Genomic DNA, 21,555 nt, shown 5'->3' with positions numbered 1-21,555 from the left:
CGTTACAGAGTTATTAAACTTTTTGTGTAAAAAACTTATTTATCTTAAAATACCTCTAACGTTAAAAGTATACTTTGTATTTTAAATGTTTTAGTTCCAATCGAAAGGTGAGAAAATTTCGCATTGAGTGATGCCCTCACATGTTTCAGCTAATGATTTTTTAAACGATTTTTCGTTCATTTCTTGAAAATCCTAATAGTTAACCTCATCATTTTAATGATTCAGATTGTTGGTCTTGATGAGCTGCTCAATTCGTTCTTTGACATGATACACTTACCTTTTCTTATTTTCACGATTTTGGGTTTTTCAACTTGGGTATTTTTATTTAATTTTCACTAGTACCAGCTCTAATTGAAAATTTATGGCACTTATTGTACTTTTTTTCTTTTTATTCGAAAGCCAGGAAAATTTTACAGTGAAAAATGTATGAATACCTTTCAGTTAAGTGAATTTAGTATTCTTTTAAAAGTAAACTAGTTTAAAGTTATTGCTATTATTAGCATTTTCGTTAATTTTCTTAAAATAGTAAATAATAAACATCACCAGTATTATCATGGAAATAATGCATTTCAGCAAGTTCTACAGTTCTTTCTTTGACTCCATTCAATTATCTCTTTTGGTTTCAACGCAAAATCGTTTTTATCACATCGTTTCATATGCAAAAATAACGATTTCGAACCCACTACATGTGTGACGAGCTCATTCCGTTGTAACTATTTAATAGCAGCAAAATGAAGAGATGTAGACAAAGTGTCAAATAAAAAGTTATAGAGAACATTAAGGGGCATCAAATGAACAATAGTAACGATAAATTTTGTTGATTAATAATTAGAATAATTAAAAAACTCTCCAAAAACACAAATTTTGAGTTATTTCGTTAATAAAAAATCATTTAGTACATTTAACTAAAAGATATTTGTACATACAGTGATAGGACATATTATCAGCTTTCCAATGAAATCTTGTAAATAACGATATAAAGCATATTTTTTAGATTAGAGTCTTTTAAGCACTTGCAAGTCGGTTACAGGAAAAGTATAGTAATGAAATTACAAAGAAATGAGAAGAGATGGAAATATGACGTCCAAGAACAAATTATGAATCGTCCTAAAACCCAATTTTTGGATAATGGATATTGCTATAATCATACTTCATTATTTCGAGACAATTAGCAAAAACTCCCTCAAAAACACTAACTTTTAAATACTTTACCGCTAAAAGGTTATTGAAACTAATTACTTAAAAGATATGAGAACACCATTCAATAGGAAATTTTCTCACCTTTCGAATGGAACTGAAATATTTAAAATACAAAGTATACTTTTAAAGTTAGAGGTATTTTAAGACAAATAAATTTTTTACACAAAAAGTTCAATAACTCTGTAACGGTTGAGATTTGATGGTATGTGTAGAACAATTTTTTTCTCCAAATATGGCAGTCTATCACCCCCCGAGAGATTCTTAACCATGAACCAAACACCCTGTATATATATATATATATATATATATATATATATATATATATATATATATATATATATATATATATATATATATATATATATATATATATATATATATATATATATATATATACATATATATATATATATATATATATATATATATATATATATATATATATATATATATATATATATATATATATATATATATATATATATATATATATATATATATATATATATATATATATATATATATATATATATATATATATATATATATATATATATATATATATATATATATATATATATATATATATATATATATATATACAGGGTGTTTGGTTCATGGTTAAGAATCTCTCGGGGGGTGATAGACTGCCATATTTGGAGAAAAAATTGTTCTACACATACCATCAAATCTCAACCGTTACATACATAGTTATTGAACTTTTAGTGTAAAAAACTTATTTCTCTTAAAATACCTCTAACTTGAAAAGTATACTTTGTATTTCAAATGTTTTAGTTCCATTCGAAAGGTGAGAAAATTTTACATTGAGTGATGCCCTCACATGTTTCAGGCAATGAGTTTAAGTAGCCTCTTCAAAGTAATTTATTGAAAATTAAACAATTTTAAAAGATTTTTCGCTCATTTCTTGAAAATCCTAATAGTTAACCTCATCATTTTAATAATTCAGATTGTTAGTCTTGATGAGTTGCTTAATTCGTTCTTTGACATGATACACTTACCTTTTCTTATTTTCATGATTTTGGTTATTCAACTTGGATATTTTTATCTCATTTTCACTAGTACCAGCTCTAATTGAAAAATTATGGCACTTATTGTACTTTTTTTCTTTTTATTCGAAAGCCAGGAAAATTTTACAGTGAAAAATGTATTAATATCTTTCAGTTAAGTGAATTTCGTATACTTTTAAAAGTAAATTAGTTTAAAGTTAGTGCTATTATTAGCATTTTCGTTAATTTTCTTAAAATAGTAAATAATAAACATCACCATTATTATCATGGAAATAATGCATCTCAGCAAGTTCTACAGTTCTTTCTTTGACTCCATTCAATTATCTCTTTTGGTTTCGACGCAAAATCGTTTTTATCACATCGTTTCATATGCAAAAATAACGATTTCGAACCCACTACATTTGTGGCGAGCTCATGCTGTGTTAACTATCAAATAGCAGCAAAATGAAAAGAGATATAGACAAAGTGTCTAATGAAAAGTTATAGAGAACATTAAGGGGCATCAAATGAATAATAGTAACGATAAGTTTTGTTGATTAATAATTAGAATAATTAAAAAAACTCTCCAAAAAACACAAATTTTGAGTTATTTCGTTAGTAAAAAATAATTTAGTACACTTAACTAAAAGATATTTGTACATACACTGATAGGACATTTTCTCAGCTTTCCAATGAAATCTTGTAAATAACGATATAAAGCATATTTTTTAGATTAGAGTCTTTTAAGCACTTGCAAGTCGGTTACAGGAAAAGTATAGTAATGAAATTACAAAGAAATGAGAAGAGATAAAAATATGACGTCCAAGAACAAATTATGAATCGTCCTAAAACCCAACTTTTAGATAATGGATATTGCTATAATCATAACTCATTATTTCGAGAAAATTAGCAAAAACCTCCTCAAAAACACTAACTTTTAACTACTTTACAGCTAAAGGGTAATTAAAACTAATTACTTAAAAGATATGAGAACACCATTCAATAGGTAATTTTCTCACCTTTCGAATGGAACTGAAACATTTAAAATACAAAGTATACTTTTAAAATTAGAGGTATTTTAAGACAAATAAGTTTTTTACACAAAAAGTTCAATAACTCTGTAACGGTTGAGATTTGATGGTATGCGTAGAACAATTTTTTTCTCCAAATATGGCAGTCTATCACTCCCCGAGAGATTCTTAAACATGAACCAAACACCCTGTATATATATATATATATATATATATATATATATATATATATATATATATATATATATATATATATATATATATATATATATATATATATATATATATATATATATATATATATATATATATATATATATATATATATATATATATATATATATATATATATATATATATATATATATATATATATATATATATATATATATATATATATATATATATATATATATATATATATATATATATATATATATATATATATATTTATACGCCTCTCTAAGCGCTCCGCAAGTAATTTATTAATTAGTATTTTTACCTACGTAAACAAACATCGCGCGCATGACTTTGTCTTCACCTCGCCCTGAGCAGAAGCAAAAAATCGTCCCGCGCAAGTGAAACAGTCAATTCTACCTAAAAATCAATCGGTGCCTATCGCACAAGCAGTCCATATAACAATAGCCTATACCTACTGTGCGATTTAGTGATGAGTGTCGGTGCCCAGCAAAAGCAACCCAGCTGCGAACTGTGTTGATGTTGATTTTTCGAAATGCCCCGTAAGACCAGCCATTCGGGAAGTGGAACAGTTATTAAAAGTGCAGATGGAACTCAATCTAGCTGAAGTGAAAACCCTACAAATGCAGCATACCAAACATTGTGTGCTGATTTCGTTCAAGAACATTAACCAAGCTGAGTCATTCGCCTCGCGAAACAACATGCAGCACACCGTCGAATGCGGCAATGTCAAACATAGCATTCCCGTATACATCGAGAACGACGCACAGTGGCGGGTCTTCAAACAAAAGTCGGACAAAACCTCAAATGCTAACTAAATTGGCTGAAAATCACAATTTAAGCTAATTTTGAGGTGCTAAGCTCATTTTTGATGTCAAAAGTCGTAAAATATTAAATGCATTTTTCCATACAGTGTCATTGAACCTTTCTTATAACTATGATCCCGTTTTCATGATAGATTTTCCGGTACTGTTCACCAATGTCAGCAATATCACAAAAAATGAAGAACACTACTTTAAATCCATCATATAACGTGTTGGTTTACTGTAGATTGTCTAACTATTTTACACAAAACACCATGCGCCTCCATATCAGCAACAAAGCTTCAAAATCTCCTTAAACCTTTTTGCGCACCTAGGCGCAGAACGAGACCATGATATTCGAAAAGTAGAGGTTATTTCCCATAGAATGTATACTATGTGACCGTTCCGAAATTATTCCGAAATTTGTACAGAATACATTAGTGAAAAAAGTATTTTTGATCTGACCACCTCAAACATATTTAAACGAAAAAGTCATAGTTCCAAGCAAATCTACCAAATGTATTTTATTTACTAACCAAGTTCTTTCCTTCCTCTACACAATGAAACTGGTTGTGCTAAAATCGGACTGAAATCAAAAGAGCAACATGCATTTGAAGTGAACAGAGTGGTTTCGGAAATGTAAATCATTAAAAAGTCCGGACTTTGCTGAGTTTAAACTCATGTTAAAAATCGTGTTCTTATCCGATGATCAAAAATTTTTGAATATATATTATTCAATACATGAGAAATTTAGGAAAAATATAAAATATCAACATTTCAAAAAAATGTTTTTGAGGTTTTGGCCAGCCTCCAGCCACTGTGCGACACTATAGAAGTTCGTGTCCGTGATTTGGCTACGCGTACCCCTGACAGCGTGATTAAAAAATGCTTGCAAAAATACGGAGAAGTAGACTCCGTTACACATGATACATGGAGGATTTTTTTCCGGGCATCCCTAACGGTGTTCGTGTGGTGAGAATACGTGTGACCAAGCCAATTCCCTCATAGATAAGCTTCACAGTGTTAGGAAGGGACGATGCTCTCATTCAACACACATCACTAGTCACGTACCCAGGGCAAATTCCTACGTGCCAGTTCTGCACGAAGAAGCTGCACCTCGGAAAACCTTGCGTAGAAACTGTTAAGGAAAACTTAAAAATGTAAATGAAATCAGCCCACAACCATCTTACGCTAAACCACTAACAGCTGCAAAACCAACATCTCCGGATCAAGCACCAACGACCAGCAACAACAACAACGAAACGAATGCCAAAAAATACGAACATACAATAACGACCGATAAGAGTAAGACACAAACTGGAACATCTGACCGCGAGCAGCAGGAAAGTAGTACGGTTGAGGACATGGACATGAACGACAACGCGAAAGAAGACAAACGGATCGAACCTCAAATTGCAGTGGACAACACTGGCAGTATTTCGCCGAGCTACCACATTTGGGCCTAAATAAATTTAATAATTAAAAAAGGATGGGTGGGTAATGTCAGAGACATAACCGGAGTGAAGTAGAATACACTTTAGACCGGTAAATTCTGCTCTGGAATAAGCAATTTCTATGCGATTTTGTCGACTTTAGCACATTCATAGTTTATTTGGAGTATTTTTGGAATTATCAAGTTGACAATTTGCAACATTCTTTGAAAATATTGTTGAACTTTTATGAATGAAGGCACGCAAACGAGCGTTTGACCGTCGTCCTACTACCAGCATTAGAGAAGTAGCAGATCAGAATTTTTCGCTACATGACCTGTACCAAACAAACCGTAAGTCCACCGGAGGAAAGGCTCCCCGCAAGCAGTTGGCAACAACTCCCTGGCAACCCTATACCATCATATGGAGTTTGACAGCGACCGACATATATGGGGCGTTATAGCTATAAAGCCCCAAACAAAGAATTATGTTCGGCACTATGCTCGATATTCAAGCATTTCACACGACGTTTTGCATCTTGTGGGATGATTTAATAATTTAATTTAATCGACATTTTGTAACTAAATACAGCTTCTAATCATTCGGCTCAAAATCAATGTTTTGCCTTTCATGGCAGTGATGCTGGCTGTACAGAGACGTCGTCCTTGACAGGGGCTGGTTGGTAACGAAGGCCATGTAAAAGTGCCCCAGTCACGGTTAGCGTTAAGAAGCCTCATCGCTACCGAACAGAAACAGTCGCCCTGCGAAAAATTCACAGCTATCAGAAATCGAGCGGGCCTAAATTGTGACCCAAAATAAACCACAAACCAACAAGTTGTTTTCAGGACCAGCCAATTATAAAGTATTATTATTATAAATGAAATTTTCCATTGCCTTAAAACCTCCCACCCCCTTTCCACCCGGCTTGAATAACTATCAATCTTGATGATGCTGTGCGGCGGGGGTACTAGTTTTTATTATAGTGGAAAATTTAGGTTTTCGCGTTTTTCCCTAAAGTTTTTTAGCTGTGCTGTTTTCAAGGAAGTTGTAGTTGAATTCAAAATAAAATAGTTTATTTCTGTTGTCAGAGATGGACCTTCCAACGAAAACTAGTCTGGCTCGCTTGGAATCGAATTGTATGGACCAACCACTGCTTTCACAAAATCTGTTATTTTCAGTAATTGAACATTCTACACAACTAGTCACAACTATTTTCAATCAGCGCAAAAATCGAAGATATTCATTCAGTACAATAGCAGATTTTCACTTTTAGAAAAACAGGCAACATTCTGGCCGAAAATTTTGAAACGGAGCACCTATATCGAAATGTTAGAAAACGTTCGATTTTTGTAAATTGAATCATTACACTAACCTGTCTACAAATCACACAAATAACTTTTTTATTTTGTGCCATTCTACTTGAAAGCGACGATATTGTTCACAAGTGGCTCACTTACCATCCAACGCTCTTGGCAAGCCACTTTCTGATGCTTGTAATAAAATTTCAATTCGATTCTTTGTCGATAAATTGATGGCCCTGAAAAGGGCCTTTTCTTTGGGCAGTTTTCGAAATTTACTTGGTGCTGGTGTATATGGTAACAGTTTTGGTGCCATCGAAGACGGCGTGCTTGGCCAACTCTTCTGACAGCAGCAAATGGACGGTGGTTCGAATTTTGCGGGAGATGCTGCAAACGAACTGCTACATGCTGATGCTGCAAACGAACTGATCGTGAACAACAGCATGCTGAGTTTTTATACCTGACTACAGCACAATAATGTAAGCTCGTCCTTTTTTGTGTTGTCCTCAATATGTGTTCGTCGTAGCTCCACCCCTTCGTTGGTCGACCACATATTTTTGATAAAGAACAAAATTGAAATTGTGTTTCCAATACGGAGGTTATCGAACACTCAGGGTAAAAAGAGTAATGTAATACGGCACCTTGGTAAAATGTTTGAGAATTGAAACCTTTTTTGAATGCGCCCAGTAAACACGAAACTGTAAACAAACAAACAAAAGATAACTTTTTCTTTTGTGTCATTCTACGTGAAATCGACGATATTGTTCACAAGTAGCTCACTTGCCATCGAACGCTCTTGGCAAGCTACTTTCGGATGCTTGTAATAACAAAACTTTAATTCGATTCTTTGTTGATAAATGGCCCGTACCAAACATACCGCTCGTAAGTCCACCAGAGGAAAGCCTCCCCGCAAGCAGTAAGCAACGAAGGTCGTGTAAAAGTACTCCAGTCACGGTTGGCGTTAGGAAGCCTCATCACTACTGAACAGAAACTGTCGCCCTGCGAGAAATTCACAGCTATCAGCAATCGAGCAGGCCTAAATTGTGACCCAAAATAAACCACAAACCAACAAGTTCTTTTCAGGACCAGCCAATTATATTCCAGTAAGATATAAATGAAATTTTCGTTTTCCATTGCCTTACAACCTCTTTCCTCCCGGCTTGAATTACTATCAATCTTGATGATGCTGTGCGGCTGGGCACAGGCAGTTTCCATTATAGTGAAAAATTTAGGTTTGCGCGTTTTTCCCAAAAGTTTTTTAGCTGTGCTGTTTTCAAGGAAGTTGTAGTTGAATTCATAGTAAAAAAGTTTACTTCTATTGTCAGAGGTGGACCTTCCAACGAAAACTAGTCTGGCTTGGAATCGAATTGTATGGACCAACCACTGCTTTCACAAAATCCGTTATTTTCAGTAATTGTACATTCTACAGAATTAGTCACAACTATTTCCAATCAGCGCAAAAATCGAAGGTTTTCATTCAATACAACAGCAGATTTTCACGTTTGAAAAAACAGGCAGCATTCTGGCCGAAAATTTTGAAACGGAGCCCCTATATCGAAACGTTCGATTTTTGTAAATTGAATCATTACACTAAACTGTCACAAATAACTTTTCATTTTGTGCCATTCTCGTGAAAGCGACGGTATTGTTCACAAGTGGCTCACTTACCATCCAACGCTCTTGACAAGCTGATGCTTGTAATAACAAAACTTCAATTTCATTCTTTGTCGATAAATTGATGGCCCTGAAAAGGGCCTTTTCTTTGGGCAGTTTTCGAAATTTACTTGGTGCTGGTGTATATGGTAACAGTTTTGGTGCCATCGAAGACGGCGTGCTTGGCCAACTCTTCTGTGACAGCAGCAAATGGACGGCGGTTTGAATTTTGCGGAACATGCTACAAACGAACTGCTGCATGCTGATGCTGGAAACGAACTGAGCGTAAGCAACAGCATGCTGAGTTTTTATACCTGACTACAGCACAACGTAAGCTCGTCCTTTTTTGTGTTGTCCTCAATATGTGTTCGTCGTAGCTCCACCCCTTGGTTGGTCGACCACATATTTTTGATAAAGAACAAAATTGAAATTGTGTTTCCACTACGGAGATTATCGAACACTAAGGGTAAAGAGAGTAATGTAATACGGCACCTTTGTAAAATGTTTGAGAATTGAAACCTTTTTTGAATGCGCCTAGTAAAAATTCACTTCACTCCAGTTTGTTTCTGACCATATTTGCAATTTGCGTACTGAAATAAATCATAATTTAGGGTTTAACCCAAATAGCTCTCCAGGGAGAAACAGTCCATGAAACAGAAAATGCAAACTCATTCTTTGAAATGATTTTGGTGGCCCTGAAAAGGGCCTTTTTATAATGATACAAGTGAGTTCTACCTTTTCAACTTCCAAATCCATACAAAGTGCGTCCCTGCCGCTTCAGAGTATAGACGACATTCATTGCGGTTTTGCGCATGGCGTGTTCAGTGTAGGTCACGGCATCTCGGATGACATTTTTCTGCACACCATCAGCATTCGTAGATTAAATTGGAGATGCATTTTACATCACTACGACGAGCCAGACGCCGACTGGCAGATTTGGTGATTCCCTGGATTTTATCACGAAGAACCTGGCGATGACGCTTGGTACGGGAACGCAAACATGATACCGCTCATTGTACCGTCCGGACGAGCATGTTGCTCGTGTGGTAAGCGAGCACCCACTGATACAAAACAAGCTCGCGTGACCTGTATATATAACATTCCCGTATGTAATGAAACGCTTACATGCTCCTTTTTGACGGCTCTGCGTGGGATATGCTGACAAATTGCGCATTTTCCTCGCTGTTTCCGAAGGATTTTCTGAAAATCCTTGTTTTGGTTTATTTATAGTAGTCGCAGTAATTCCGAAATTTAATACGATATACGTGCACAAATTTCCGATCAGATAGTGCAAAAATATTGCGATTTCGTCCAGTAGAACGGAAGATACTCGCATTTCAAACCTGGGAAAATTTCTCAACTGAAATTTTTGAAACGGGACCCCATATTGAAACGTTAGAAGTATTCTACTTCAAAAAAACATCGCGCGCGTGCCTCGTAAGTTACAGTGCTATTGAACTTCAAGTAATTTTAAAATAATGCAGTGCGGTGTAAAAACTTGTAACATAAACGACGACCGCTTCCTCTGGAAGTGTGAATTTGGCAGCAGATCGTACCATGCTGCCTGTGTAGGTGTGCAGTGTAATCAGGAAAATTTTATCCGGGCATTTATGGTGCCTGTGTGTGCGGACTGCCAGTACATTATTCGGACAGAGGTCGACACACGCAAAATGATCTATCTACAAGATCAGCTGCTAAAAATGATGAAGTCGCATACGGACACACAACATCGAACCACAGCTGACCTAAAGAGCCACAGTCTTGAATTGTTCGGTAGCATCGAACAATTACTTAACGACGTAAAGCAGTCAATGCAAGTCGTCCATAAAAAGAACGAAAACATATGCAGTAAACTAGGTCAGCATTGTCATTCTTGTGACAATTCGTTAAGAAATTCGATCGACACCATCAGCAAATCGACCAAAACAATATCGGACAATATGAATCATAAAATTGACGAACGGCTATCACACCTCGAGAACGAACTGCCTTCTACTAAATGTTCTGAGCCGTACCCTCTCGCCAATTCCGACCTATTGGAGGAATTGAAGGAAGAAGTGAAAGCTATTTCCATTGCAATCTCCAACATGACAATACCAGAAAATGGCATAGATCAATCAAAATCCCTGGCTGAAGAATTAGCGGAAAAATCACACGTTACAGTAATCCAATAGAAAATAGATCATACGTCTCCAGGCTGGCGATTTTTGGGCGATAAATGGTAATGAAAGCAGGATTGGACAAAATATGACGCCAAACAACGCATTCGACGACTTCAGGAGAAAGCTACTGATAAGGCAAGACGCAACCGAAAACGTCGTAAGCAGTCAAGTCAACGTGACAACGATCGCGCTAACAATCATCAACATAACGACAGTGGTAAGACGTCAGACAAATTACTACTTGCCACGGCGAAAAATCAATTTTCCGTTCCTTCCACAACCACTGAACATTCGATTGCAATACCAGCAGTAAAATCAAATTTCACAAACTTTAAAAAAGGCGACACCATCAACCCGTACCGTTCAGCTAACGAAAACATTCAACCCAAACAAATGGAAGTGACACCTACCAGTGGCGAAAATAGTTTAAACACATTGGCAATCACATCTCAACATTCGAACACAGACAGCCAATTTGAACTGGACCCCTTGCGCCCTCCAATCGTACGCCTCACATCACAATCAACGAATGGCGACGGTCGCTTTTCAAAGCGAACCAAAAATAATGAACATTGTACGCCTATACCTGGCATATATGAAGGACCAACAAACATCCATTTGCGTGGAAGGAATGACGCCGACCAGCATCAAAATGACGCTCGCATCCGAAGGACTACCGACCACTCCTGACCATCTCCTGCGCATTTTCATCGAAGTCTATCAGGAATATGGACTAAACCCAGACGAAGCAGCAGCAGACCTTGATTCCTATAGAAAATTTTTATCAAGCGAAAGAACCAGGCGCCTTCAACAACTCCGCGAAGCTACGCATAAATTTTGAACATCGAATTTTCGGAAGTAACGACGCCCTCTATAGAGGAAGAAAATATAACTGTAAGTAATTTAAATATTCGAACGTGTCATTTGAGCCAATATATTCTGATTCCTCTTTGTAATAAAAAGTCTGGAGGAGGAGTCATTATAGCCATAAACGCAGACTTTCCTTCAGAAGAAATAGAAACCATGAAACATATAGAATTTGAACATATATGGGCAAAAGCAGTAATATCAGGAGAAGTGCACATATTCTCCTCTGTGTACTTTCTACCTGAAAATGCTCACAAAAAATCATTTGAACTATTTTTTCAAACTGTGGAATCTATCATGTCAAACATGGAACCTGAAGTAAAACTGCATATTTATGACGACTTTAATCTGAATTTGGCCTGCACCAAATCACCCATGTAAAAAATTGACAAAATTCATATTTAGACCTCTTATTCACGAACTGCACTGAAGACTTCTGTGTTAATGCATCTTTAGCTCCATTATGGAAAAATGAAGTATTTCACACAGCAATCGAATATTCAATTTTCTTTCATCAAAACTCTTCCCCGAACGACTTGGAGTATGAGGAAGTGCCGGAATACCATAAAACCGACTTCGAAGAAGTCAAACGTAGACTATGTAGAATAAATTGGCAAACTGTATTGAGTATAGAAAAAAATGTCAACGAATCAGTGACTAAATTCTATTTAATTGTAACTTATTTATTCTCTGGAACAGTACCAGTAAAAAGAAGACGAAGAACTCATGGCGATCAGCAGCCTGTATGGTTCAACCAACATCTGAAAAATTTGGAAAATAGAAAGCAAAAGGCACATAAAATTTACAAGAAAGAACATAGCATTACAAATCGGCCAAGCTATCTGGATATTTGCTCCCAACTCGACATAGCCATTAACACTGCACATGAATAATATAATCGTAAAATCCAGACTGAAATCAAGACCTGTCCAAAGAATTTCTTCAATTACGTGAAAACGAAATTGAAAAGTAGCAACTTTCCATCCCAAATGCATTTTGACGGGCATGTAGGAATAAACAATACTGAAATTTGCAATATATTTGGAAAATTCTTTCAAGAAGTCTATAATTCATATTCCGAAAGACCGCGACCGCGACTACTTTTCATTTATACCTGAATTCTAAAATGACATTTCCGTCCACGAACTATCTGAACACGAAATTACCACTGCACTAAAGAACTTAGACGCATCAAAAGGACCTGTACCGGACGGAATAGCACCAATATTTTTAAAAAATCTAGCAGAAGAATTCACTCTACTATTACTACATATTTTCAACATGTCACTGAAAAATGGAACATTCCCAGAAATATGGAAATCATCCTTTTTAGTGACAATTTTTAAATCAGGAGCTAAATCGGACATCCGAAACCATCGTGGGATTGCCATTATATCATGCATTCCAAAATTATTCGAAAAACTAGTAAATGACAAAATATTTCAGCAAATCAAAAATCAAATAACAAGCAAGCAGCATGGCTTTTATAAAGGCCGCTCAACAACATCAAACCTTTTAGAATTTGTAACATTTACTGTAAATGCAATGGACAATGGCAACCATGTGGAATCACTCTACACAGACTTTAGTAAAGCATTCGACCGTATTGACATACATTTATTACTCTTCAAACTGCAAAAATATGGCATAGAAAATAAACTATTGAAATGGATCGAATCATATTTAACGAAACGTCAACAAACAGTTCGCTTTCAGAATATACTCTCGGAACCAATTTCTGTCACCTCTGGCGTACCCCAGGGTTCCCACTTAGGCCCTCTTCTTTTTATTTTGTACGTAAATAACATTACCATTATACTCAAACATCTTAAAGCGCTTATATATGCAGATGACATGAAACTTTTCATGGAAATAAGAAATGTCAAAGACACTGAAATATTCCAAAACGAAATCAATATATTCCATACGTGGTGTATCAAAAGTCTACTCCAACTTAATGTAAAGAAATGCAACTCAATAACCTTCAGCAGAAAATTTTCAAATGTTCCTATAGACATACACTTAGGCAACCAACTTGTAGAAAAATGCAAAATTGTACGAGATTCCAAGCTCACATTTGTGGAACATTATAATACAATAATAAATAAAGCAAATAGTATGCTGGGCTTTATTAAACTTTTCACTTACAATTTTGAAGACACTTAAGCAATTATACAATACATATGTCAAGCCAATTTTGGAATATTGCAGCATAGTATGGAACCCATACACTGTCCTGTACGAAGAACGCATCGAATCAGTCCAAAAACAATTTATTTTGTACGCACTTCGTAAACTAAACTCGACATTTCTTCTTCCATCGTATAAAGCACGTTGCATGCTCATTAATATACAAACACTCAAAGAACGGCGCGAATTTGCCATGCTTTGCTTTATCAACTACATTATTTCTCAACGTGTACAATCCGCATCATTACTTTCGCACATAAAATTTTATGTACCTAGCCGACAACTAAGAACTCGTAATTTATTCCAAGAACAATCTTTTAGGACAAACTATGATAGCCCCATCAATAGAATGATGCGTCATTATAATGAAAATTGTGTAATAATTAACCTTTCCATGTCCAGAAAACAAATCAAATCTGAACTAAACCGTAGAAATAATGTATAGTATATAAGAAAATATTGTAAAACCCTTCTATGTAGTCTACATATGCTTGACGAAAATGAATATATATATATATATATATATATATATATATATATATATATATATATATATATATATATATATATATATATATATATATATATATATATATATATATATATATATATATATATATATATATATATATATATATATATATATATATATATATATATATATATATATATATATATATATATATATATATATATATATATATATATATATATATATACCCGATCAGAAATCAACATCAAAATTATATCAAAATAAGATATTATATCATGGAAAAATATATATATCTCTGTTTGCTATAAAATATAGCTGGATAGTTGTTAAAATATCAAGTTTTTATACCAAGAAAATGCATCGGTTATATCTTATTATATCTCAGTCTATTTTGATTTAAAGTCTTTTTGTTGAGTCTTGGTTTGATATAATAATTATATCACACAGACGGATATTAAAGATAGTCTATATCTAATTGAGGACAGTAAATATATCTGAAAATATCAGAATTGTATCACATAAATCCAAATATTTTTTTTCTGTTTTTAATTAATAAATCAAATAATTTCTTGTTAAAAATAATTCTCATTAGTACAATTTGCATTTAATTTCGCTGTGTTACTAATTTGATTATTATTATTACCGTCGCAGCTACTTGTTAGAAGTTGTTCTAACTTAGAACTCGCAGTTAGTTCAGCGTACTTTTATAATTTGTTAATTTTTTTCTGGGACGTTCCTGTTTTGCCGTTTACATCCTTAGTATATTCAAAATGCTTATTCCATTTCTTTCGCATGTTCCAGTCTTTTATAATCTTCTTTAATAGCTTGCCTGCAATTTATATACATTTAGCTTCCATTCCTCTTCAGGGTTTACAGAGTGCTGCACTTTTGGCTTGTCGTATGCCGAAACCGGTCTAATCGAATCTCTAAAGCTACTTGCTGCTTCGTGGGCCTACAGCGGAGCATTTTTTCTGTTGTGTTCTGTAATCAGCGAGTAACTTTACAAATGTACATGCTCTTATGTATTTACATTCCAACCTATGACAAGACAAGACTACCAGTAATGCGATTTGGAGCCAGTACTTGGGAGGATTCATCTCTAATGGCATCATTATAGCTTTGTAAAACTGTCTTGGAAAGATATTATTTTGTTGTTCTTACTATGTTGAAAAGACAATATGGTTGATATAAATATGATACATTATCATATTTACATGATATCATTATTGACAAATCAAAACATGATATAATTTAAATTCTTTTATAATTTGTTCCAAGCGACATATCGTCGCTGTTGTGCTATCTTATGACAAACGCCATTTTGGGGTAAACTGAGTTAGATATGCAACATTACTAATCTGAAAATTCCCTACAAAATGGCGTTTTCAGAATTTTGAAATTTTGCTTGGTTACTGAGTTATAGCGAAAAAAGTGAAGAGAAATTGTCAGTTTTTTGCTTTAAATCACTGTATCTTGGGATTCACTTAAGTAATGTAGAAGTTTTAGATGTTTTTATATGTAAAAATGTCTGAGGAACACAATGGCATAATAATTTTTAAAATAAAAATACGAGAAATATTCAGTTTTACTTTTAAATTGGCAATATTTCATGTTTGGCAACACTGTAATTAAAAATTACTATTTTTTCCAGATTGCTTGCTCAATTTCCTTCAAAATGCATCTCATCGATTGTTTTTAGGCCGAATAAAGCCGAAGATATTAATAAAAGTTAATAATTGATGCTTTTTTTCTATGGAAAATTTTCCATGCACAATTATGACACGCCATACTAATTTTGCCATCAATACACACCTACGACACGTGTGAGTGCGACTTTTATTTACATTTATAGTGAAAACTCGCAACATAGTCAACCGAACTTCATGATGTTTGAGAGTTTAATACAGAATAGATTGAAGCATTAATTGTCTTCTTTGAATTGTTTTTACCATTTATAAGTTTCAAGATATTCAATCTCAAACTTTAAAAATTGTTTTTCTTGAAATGTGCTAAATGGCGCTTGTCATAAGATAGCACAACAGCGACGATATATCAAAATTATATGATCATATGATATAAATATCAAATCGAGCAATAATTTTGATATATTTTTGATATGGTTTTCTGATCGGGTATATATATACAGCAATTCCATGAAAAAAGTTATACCATCTCTCAGAATTATGCAATATTTGGTAGAATCGTTCCTTACCGAAAAATATCAGAACATATTCTTTATTTCGTCATTAGGGTGTCCCTTTCCACGTTAGACGGGTTCAAAAAATCGTGATTTTTCAAAAGTTGATTTTTTTTTTAAATTTATAACTTCGGTTCAAACCATTGAACCGATTTTCATTGGTTATAGGTCAAAGGAAGGTATTTAAGTGTAGTTTCAAGAAAAAATTAGCACTTTAAAAAATATTGAGTTTTGTACGAACAATATACGCATTTAATTGAATTTTCTTGATGTTCACTGCAAGGGACCTTGAATACTCAATTTCTATATATAAAAATGAAATGGTTTCCGTGTGTCATCGCATAACTCAAGAACGACATGACGGATTTCTTCGACTTTTGCATTATTTTGTTTGTTATTTTCTGTGGAAGATTCTTTGACATAAAAATCAAATATTGAAATTTTCCTAATCCACCTATCAGTGCAATTGTGCTTCTCTCATAAATGCACCTTTTGCTGGATATCTCTATATATAAAAATGGAATGGTTTCCGTGTGTCATCGCATAACTCAAGAACGACATGACGGACTTCTTCGATTTTTGCATTATTTTGTTGGTTATTTTCTGTGGAAGGTTCTTTGACATAAAAATCAAATATTGATATTTTCCTAATCCACCTATCAGTGCAATTGTGTTTTTCTCATATATGCACCTTTTGCTGGATATATCTATATATAAAAATGAAATGGTTTCCGTGTGTCATCGCATATCTCAAGAACGACACGACAGATTCCTTCGATTTTTGCGTTATTTTGTTGGTTATTTTCTGTGGAAGATTCTTTGACATAAAAAATAAATATTGAAATTTTCCTAATCCACCTATTGTGTTTTTCTCATATATGCACCTTTTGCTGGATATCTCTATATATAAAAATGAAATGGTTTCCGTGTGTCATCGCATAACTCAAGAACGACCTGACAGTTTTCTTCGATTTTTGTGATATTTTTTTTGTTTATTTTCTGTGGAAGGTTCTTTGACGAAAAAATCAAATATTGAAATTTTCCTAATCCACCTATTAGTGCAATTGTGTTTTTCTTATACATGAAGCATTTGCTGGATATCTCCATATATAAAAAGGAAATGGTTTCCGTGTGTCATCGCATAACTCAAGAACGAGATACCGGATTTCTTTGATTTTTGCATTATTTTGTTGGTTATTTTCCGTGGAAGGTTCTTCTACATAAAAATCAAATATTGAAATTTTCCTAATCCACCTATCAGCCCTAGTAACAATTGAGGTTTTGTGAAGGTTTTATAGTTACTGATAAAACTTATATTGCACTTGTAGCGTGCTATAAAACTTCAATTGTTACTTGGAAGTGCAATTGTGCTTCTCTCATATATGCACCTTTTGCTGGATATCTTTTATATATATATATATATATATATATATATATATATATATATATATATATATATATATATATATATATATATATATATATATATATATATATATATATATATATATATATATATATATATATATATATATATATATATATATATATATATATATATATATATATATATATATATATATATATATATATATATATATATATATATATTAAAATGAAATGGTTTCCGTGTGTCATCGTATAACTTAAGAACGACATGACGGATTTCTTCGATTTTTGCATTATTTTGTTGGTTATTTTCTGTGGAAGGTTCTTTGACATAAAAATCAAATATTGAAATTTTCCTAATCCACCTATCAGTGCAATTGTGTTTTTCTCATATATGCACCTTTTGCTGGATATCTCTATATATAAAAATGAAATGGTTTCCGTGTGTCATCGCATAACTCAAGAACGACATGGCAGATTTCTTCGATTTTTGCGTTATTTTGTTGGTTATTTTCTGTGGAAGGTTCTTTGACATAAAAATTAAACATTGAAATTTTCCTAATCCACCTATTAGTGCAATTGTGTTTTTCTCATGCACCTTTTGCTGGATATCTCTATATATAAAAAAGAAATGGTTTCCATGTGTCATCGCATAACTCAAGAACGACATGACAGATTTCTTCGATTTTTGTGTAATTTTTTTGTTTATTTTCTGTGGAAGGTTCTTTGACGTAAAAATCAAACATTGAAATTTTCCTAATCCACCTATTAGTGCAATTGTGTTTTTCTCATAAATGAACCTTTTGCTGGATATCTCTATATATAAAAATGGAATGGTTTCCGCGTGTCATCGCATAACTCAAGAACGACATGACGGATTTCTTCAATTTTTGCATTATTTTGTTGATTGTTTTCTGTGGAAGGTTCTTTGACATAAAAATCAAATATTTAAATTTTCCTAATCTACCTATTAGTGCAATTGTGCTGCTCTCATAAATGCACCTTTTGATGGATATATCTCTATATATAAAAATGAAATGGTTTCCGTGTGTCATCGCATAACTCAAGAACGAGATATCGGATTTCTTTGATTTTTGATTTGATTTGATAAGCAGAGCCACGAAATTTCAAAATCAGGTTCCTATTTCTGCTTGCATTTACCGAAACCGACATTCAGATACAACGCCTCCCTCATTCATTCACTTTCCAACTGACGGAAATTTCATTCAGAATCGAATGCTTGAGTGCAGAGAAAATATAAATTCATTCACCAACCAATGCATTCATTTGTTATTATGTCGACAGTTTGAAGACAAACGTTGACATCTTCTACATTTTCGAGCATAAGTGAACTGCATAATCTATATCTGATGCACTTTTGCTCAATAATCCCTCTCAGAGCCAGCATAAAAACGAAATTCACTTTGCTACTGAAACCGAACACATCCGAACCTGAATGCGCTGCGTCGGGTAAACGAATGACGAGGGAAACGAACCAAACATTTCATTCATCGCAGCGGGCATGAATTGAATTTCGTTTTGTTTCAAGTTCACGCAGAAATGTCATTTTTTTAACTCTGCTGATAAGTATCGTGTATGAAGGCACTATTCACAAAGGAGAGTATGAATGCAACGATGCTTCGTGGAAAGAAATGAATTCCCATGATTCAAACGGATTCAAATTTCGATTCGACTTTGACAATGAAAATAAGTCATTGAAAAGCACCGGAATAAATTCGAAGTACCGTCGACAGCATTGTTACTGTTTATAGAGATAGGCACAAATAAAAGCATTGTTGATCATAACGTATATTATAGGACATAGGTTTTACAATTGGAATCACCTCACTGGAATTGAAATGAATAGAAATTTGATCCACAAGCATTGCTATTTTTGCTTTTGTTGTATGTTTCAGTGAATAATTATAGGCAGGACAAAGTCTGTCGGGTCAGCTAGTCTATATATAAAAATGGAATGGGTTCCGTGTGTCATTGCATAACTCAAGCACGACATGACGGATTTCTTCGATTTTTGCATTATTTTGTTGGTTGTTTTCTGTGGAAGGTTCTTTGACATAAAAATCAAATATTGAAATTTTCCTGAACCACCTATTAGTGCAACTGTGTTTTTCTCATATATGCATCTTTTGCTGGATATCTTATATATATAAAAATGAAATGGTTTCCGTGTGTCATCGCATAACTTAAGAACGACATGACGGATTTTTGCGTTATTTTGTCTGTTATTTTCTGTGGAAGGTTCTTTGACATAAAAATTAAATATTGAAATTTTCCTAATCCACCTATTAGTGAATTGTGTTTTTCTCATATATGCACTCTTTACTCGATATCTCTATATATAAAAATGAAATGGTTTCCGTGTGTCATCGCATAACTCAAGAACGACACGACAGATTTCTTCGATTTTTGTGTTATTTTGTTGTTTATTTTCTGTGGAAGGTTCTTCTACATAAAAATCAAATATTGAAATTTTCCTAATCCACCTATTAGTGCAATTGTGTTTTTCTCATATATGCACCTTTTGCTGGATATATCTATATAAAATGGAATGGTTTCCGTGTGTCATCGCATAACTCAAGAGCGACATGACGGACTTCTTCGATTTTTGCATTATTTTGTTGGTTATTTTCTGTGGAAGGTTCTTTGACATAAAATAGAAATATTGAAATTTTCCTATTCGTGCAATTGTGTTTTTAATGTAGAATACATTTAAGGTTTCAATATAGGGGTCCCGTTTCAAAATATCGGCCGCGGCGCCGCGTCAGATTTTGAACGTTAATAACTTTTATCATACTTAACAGAATGATTTGATTTTTAGGGCAATTTGTTGCAAATATGTTCCTCTATGCTGTATTAAAATTTGAAGTATGTATAACATGTACTAATAACAAAAAAAATGTGTTTTGAAAAATCTTTCGAAAACGACTCGGAAAAGTGAAAATTTTCAGCCCATCCCGCACAGAGCCGTCGTTATGGTAGACCAACCGAACAATAAAATAATGAAAAATTTATATATAGGTCCACTATATGTTTGTTCGTATGGTTATTCGCATTGGGTTGCTTGACGAGAGCACTTGGTGGGGGAAAGACGGCATATTCCTTTGGTTAGGCCATTAGAAGCCGGACGGAAAGGAAAGGCTCATGCACGGCACGAGAACGAGGGAGAAAGCGATAGTAGTGCATATTAGCGCGATTATATAAATATCTGTCGGTCGGTTTTTCTCATCATTCGTATTCGTTCAAGCACTAGCAAGCAGCCAGTCCACCGAAGAAAAGCAGTCGGCGATGACGACGGCGGAAAAAGTGCCCCAGCTACTGGTGACTCATCGGAACTGTCGCCCTGCAAGAATTTCGCCCCAACTAAAGGGCAACAGAGTAGGCTATCGTTCCAGCGTCTGGGTCGTGAGATTGTGCAGGACTGCAAAGTCGAGCTACGCTTACAAAGCTCAGTCGTAATGATGCCCCGAGAAGCCAACGATGCCTACTTGGTCGGTTTGTTCGAGAATGCAAAATAGTGCTTTCTAGCTCACCGTGTCCGCGGGGAGTGCGTCTGAATTATGCTCCCGCAATAAAACAATAAACGGTTCTTTACAGGACCAATTAATTGTGTTCTAAT

At 34.0% G+C, this 21,555-nt stretch overlaps 1 protein-coding gene across 1 annotated transcript in view; it reads right to left on the bottom strand.

Annotated features, from left to right (window-relative positions):
• LOC131682388 (integrator complex subunit 7) overlaps positions 1 to 21,555 on the bottom strand; it is a 1,467,711-nt gene that overhangs the window by 251,359 nt on the left and 1,194,797 nt on the right. The gene's annotated exons all lie outside the window — the stretch shown is intronic.

This window comes from Topomyia yanbarensis, chromosome 1, assembly GCF_030247195.1.
Source record: "Topomyia yanbarensis strain Yona2022 chromosome 1, ASM3024719v1, whole genome shotgun sequence".
NCBI lineage: Eukaryota > Metazoa > Arthropoda > Insecta > Diptera > Culicidae > Topomyia > Topomyia yanbarensis.
Note: the sequence above shows the minus strand (reverse complement) of the source record. Positions and strands in the feature narration are given on the sequence as shown.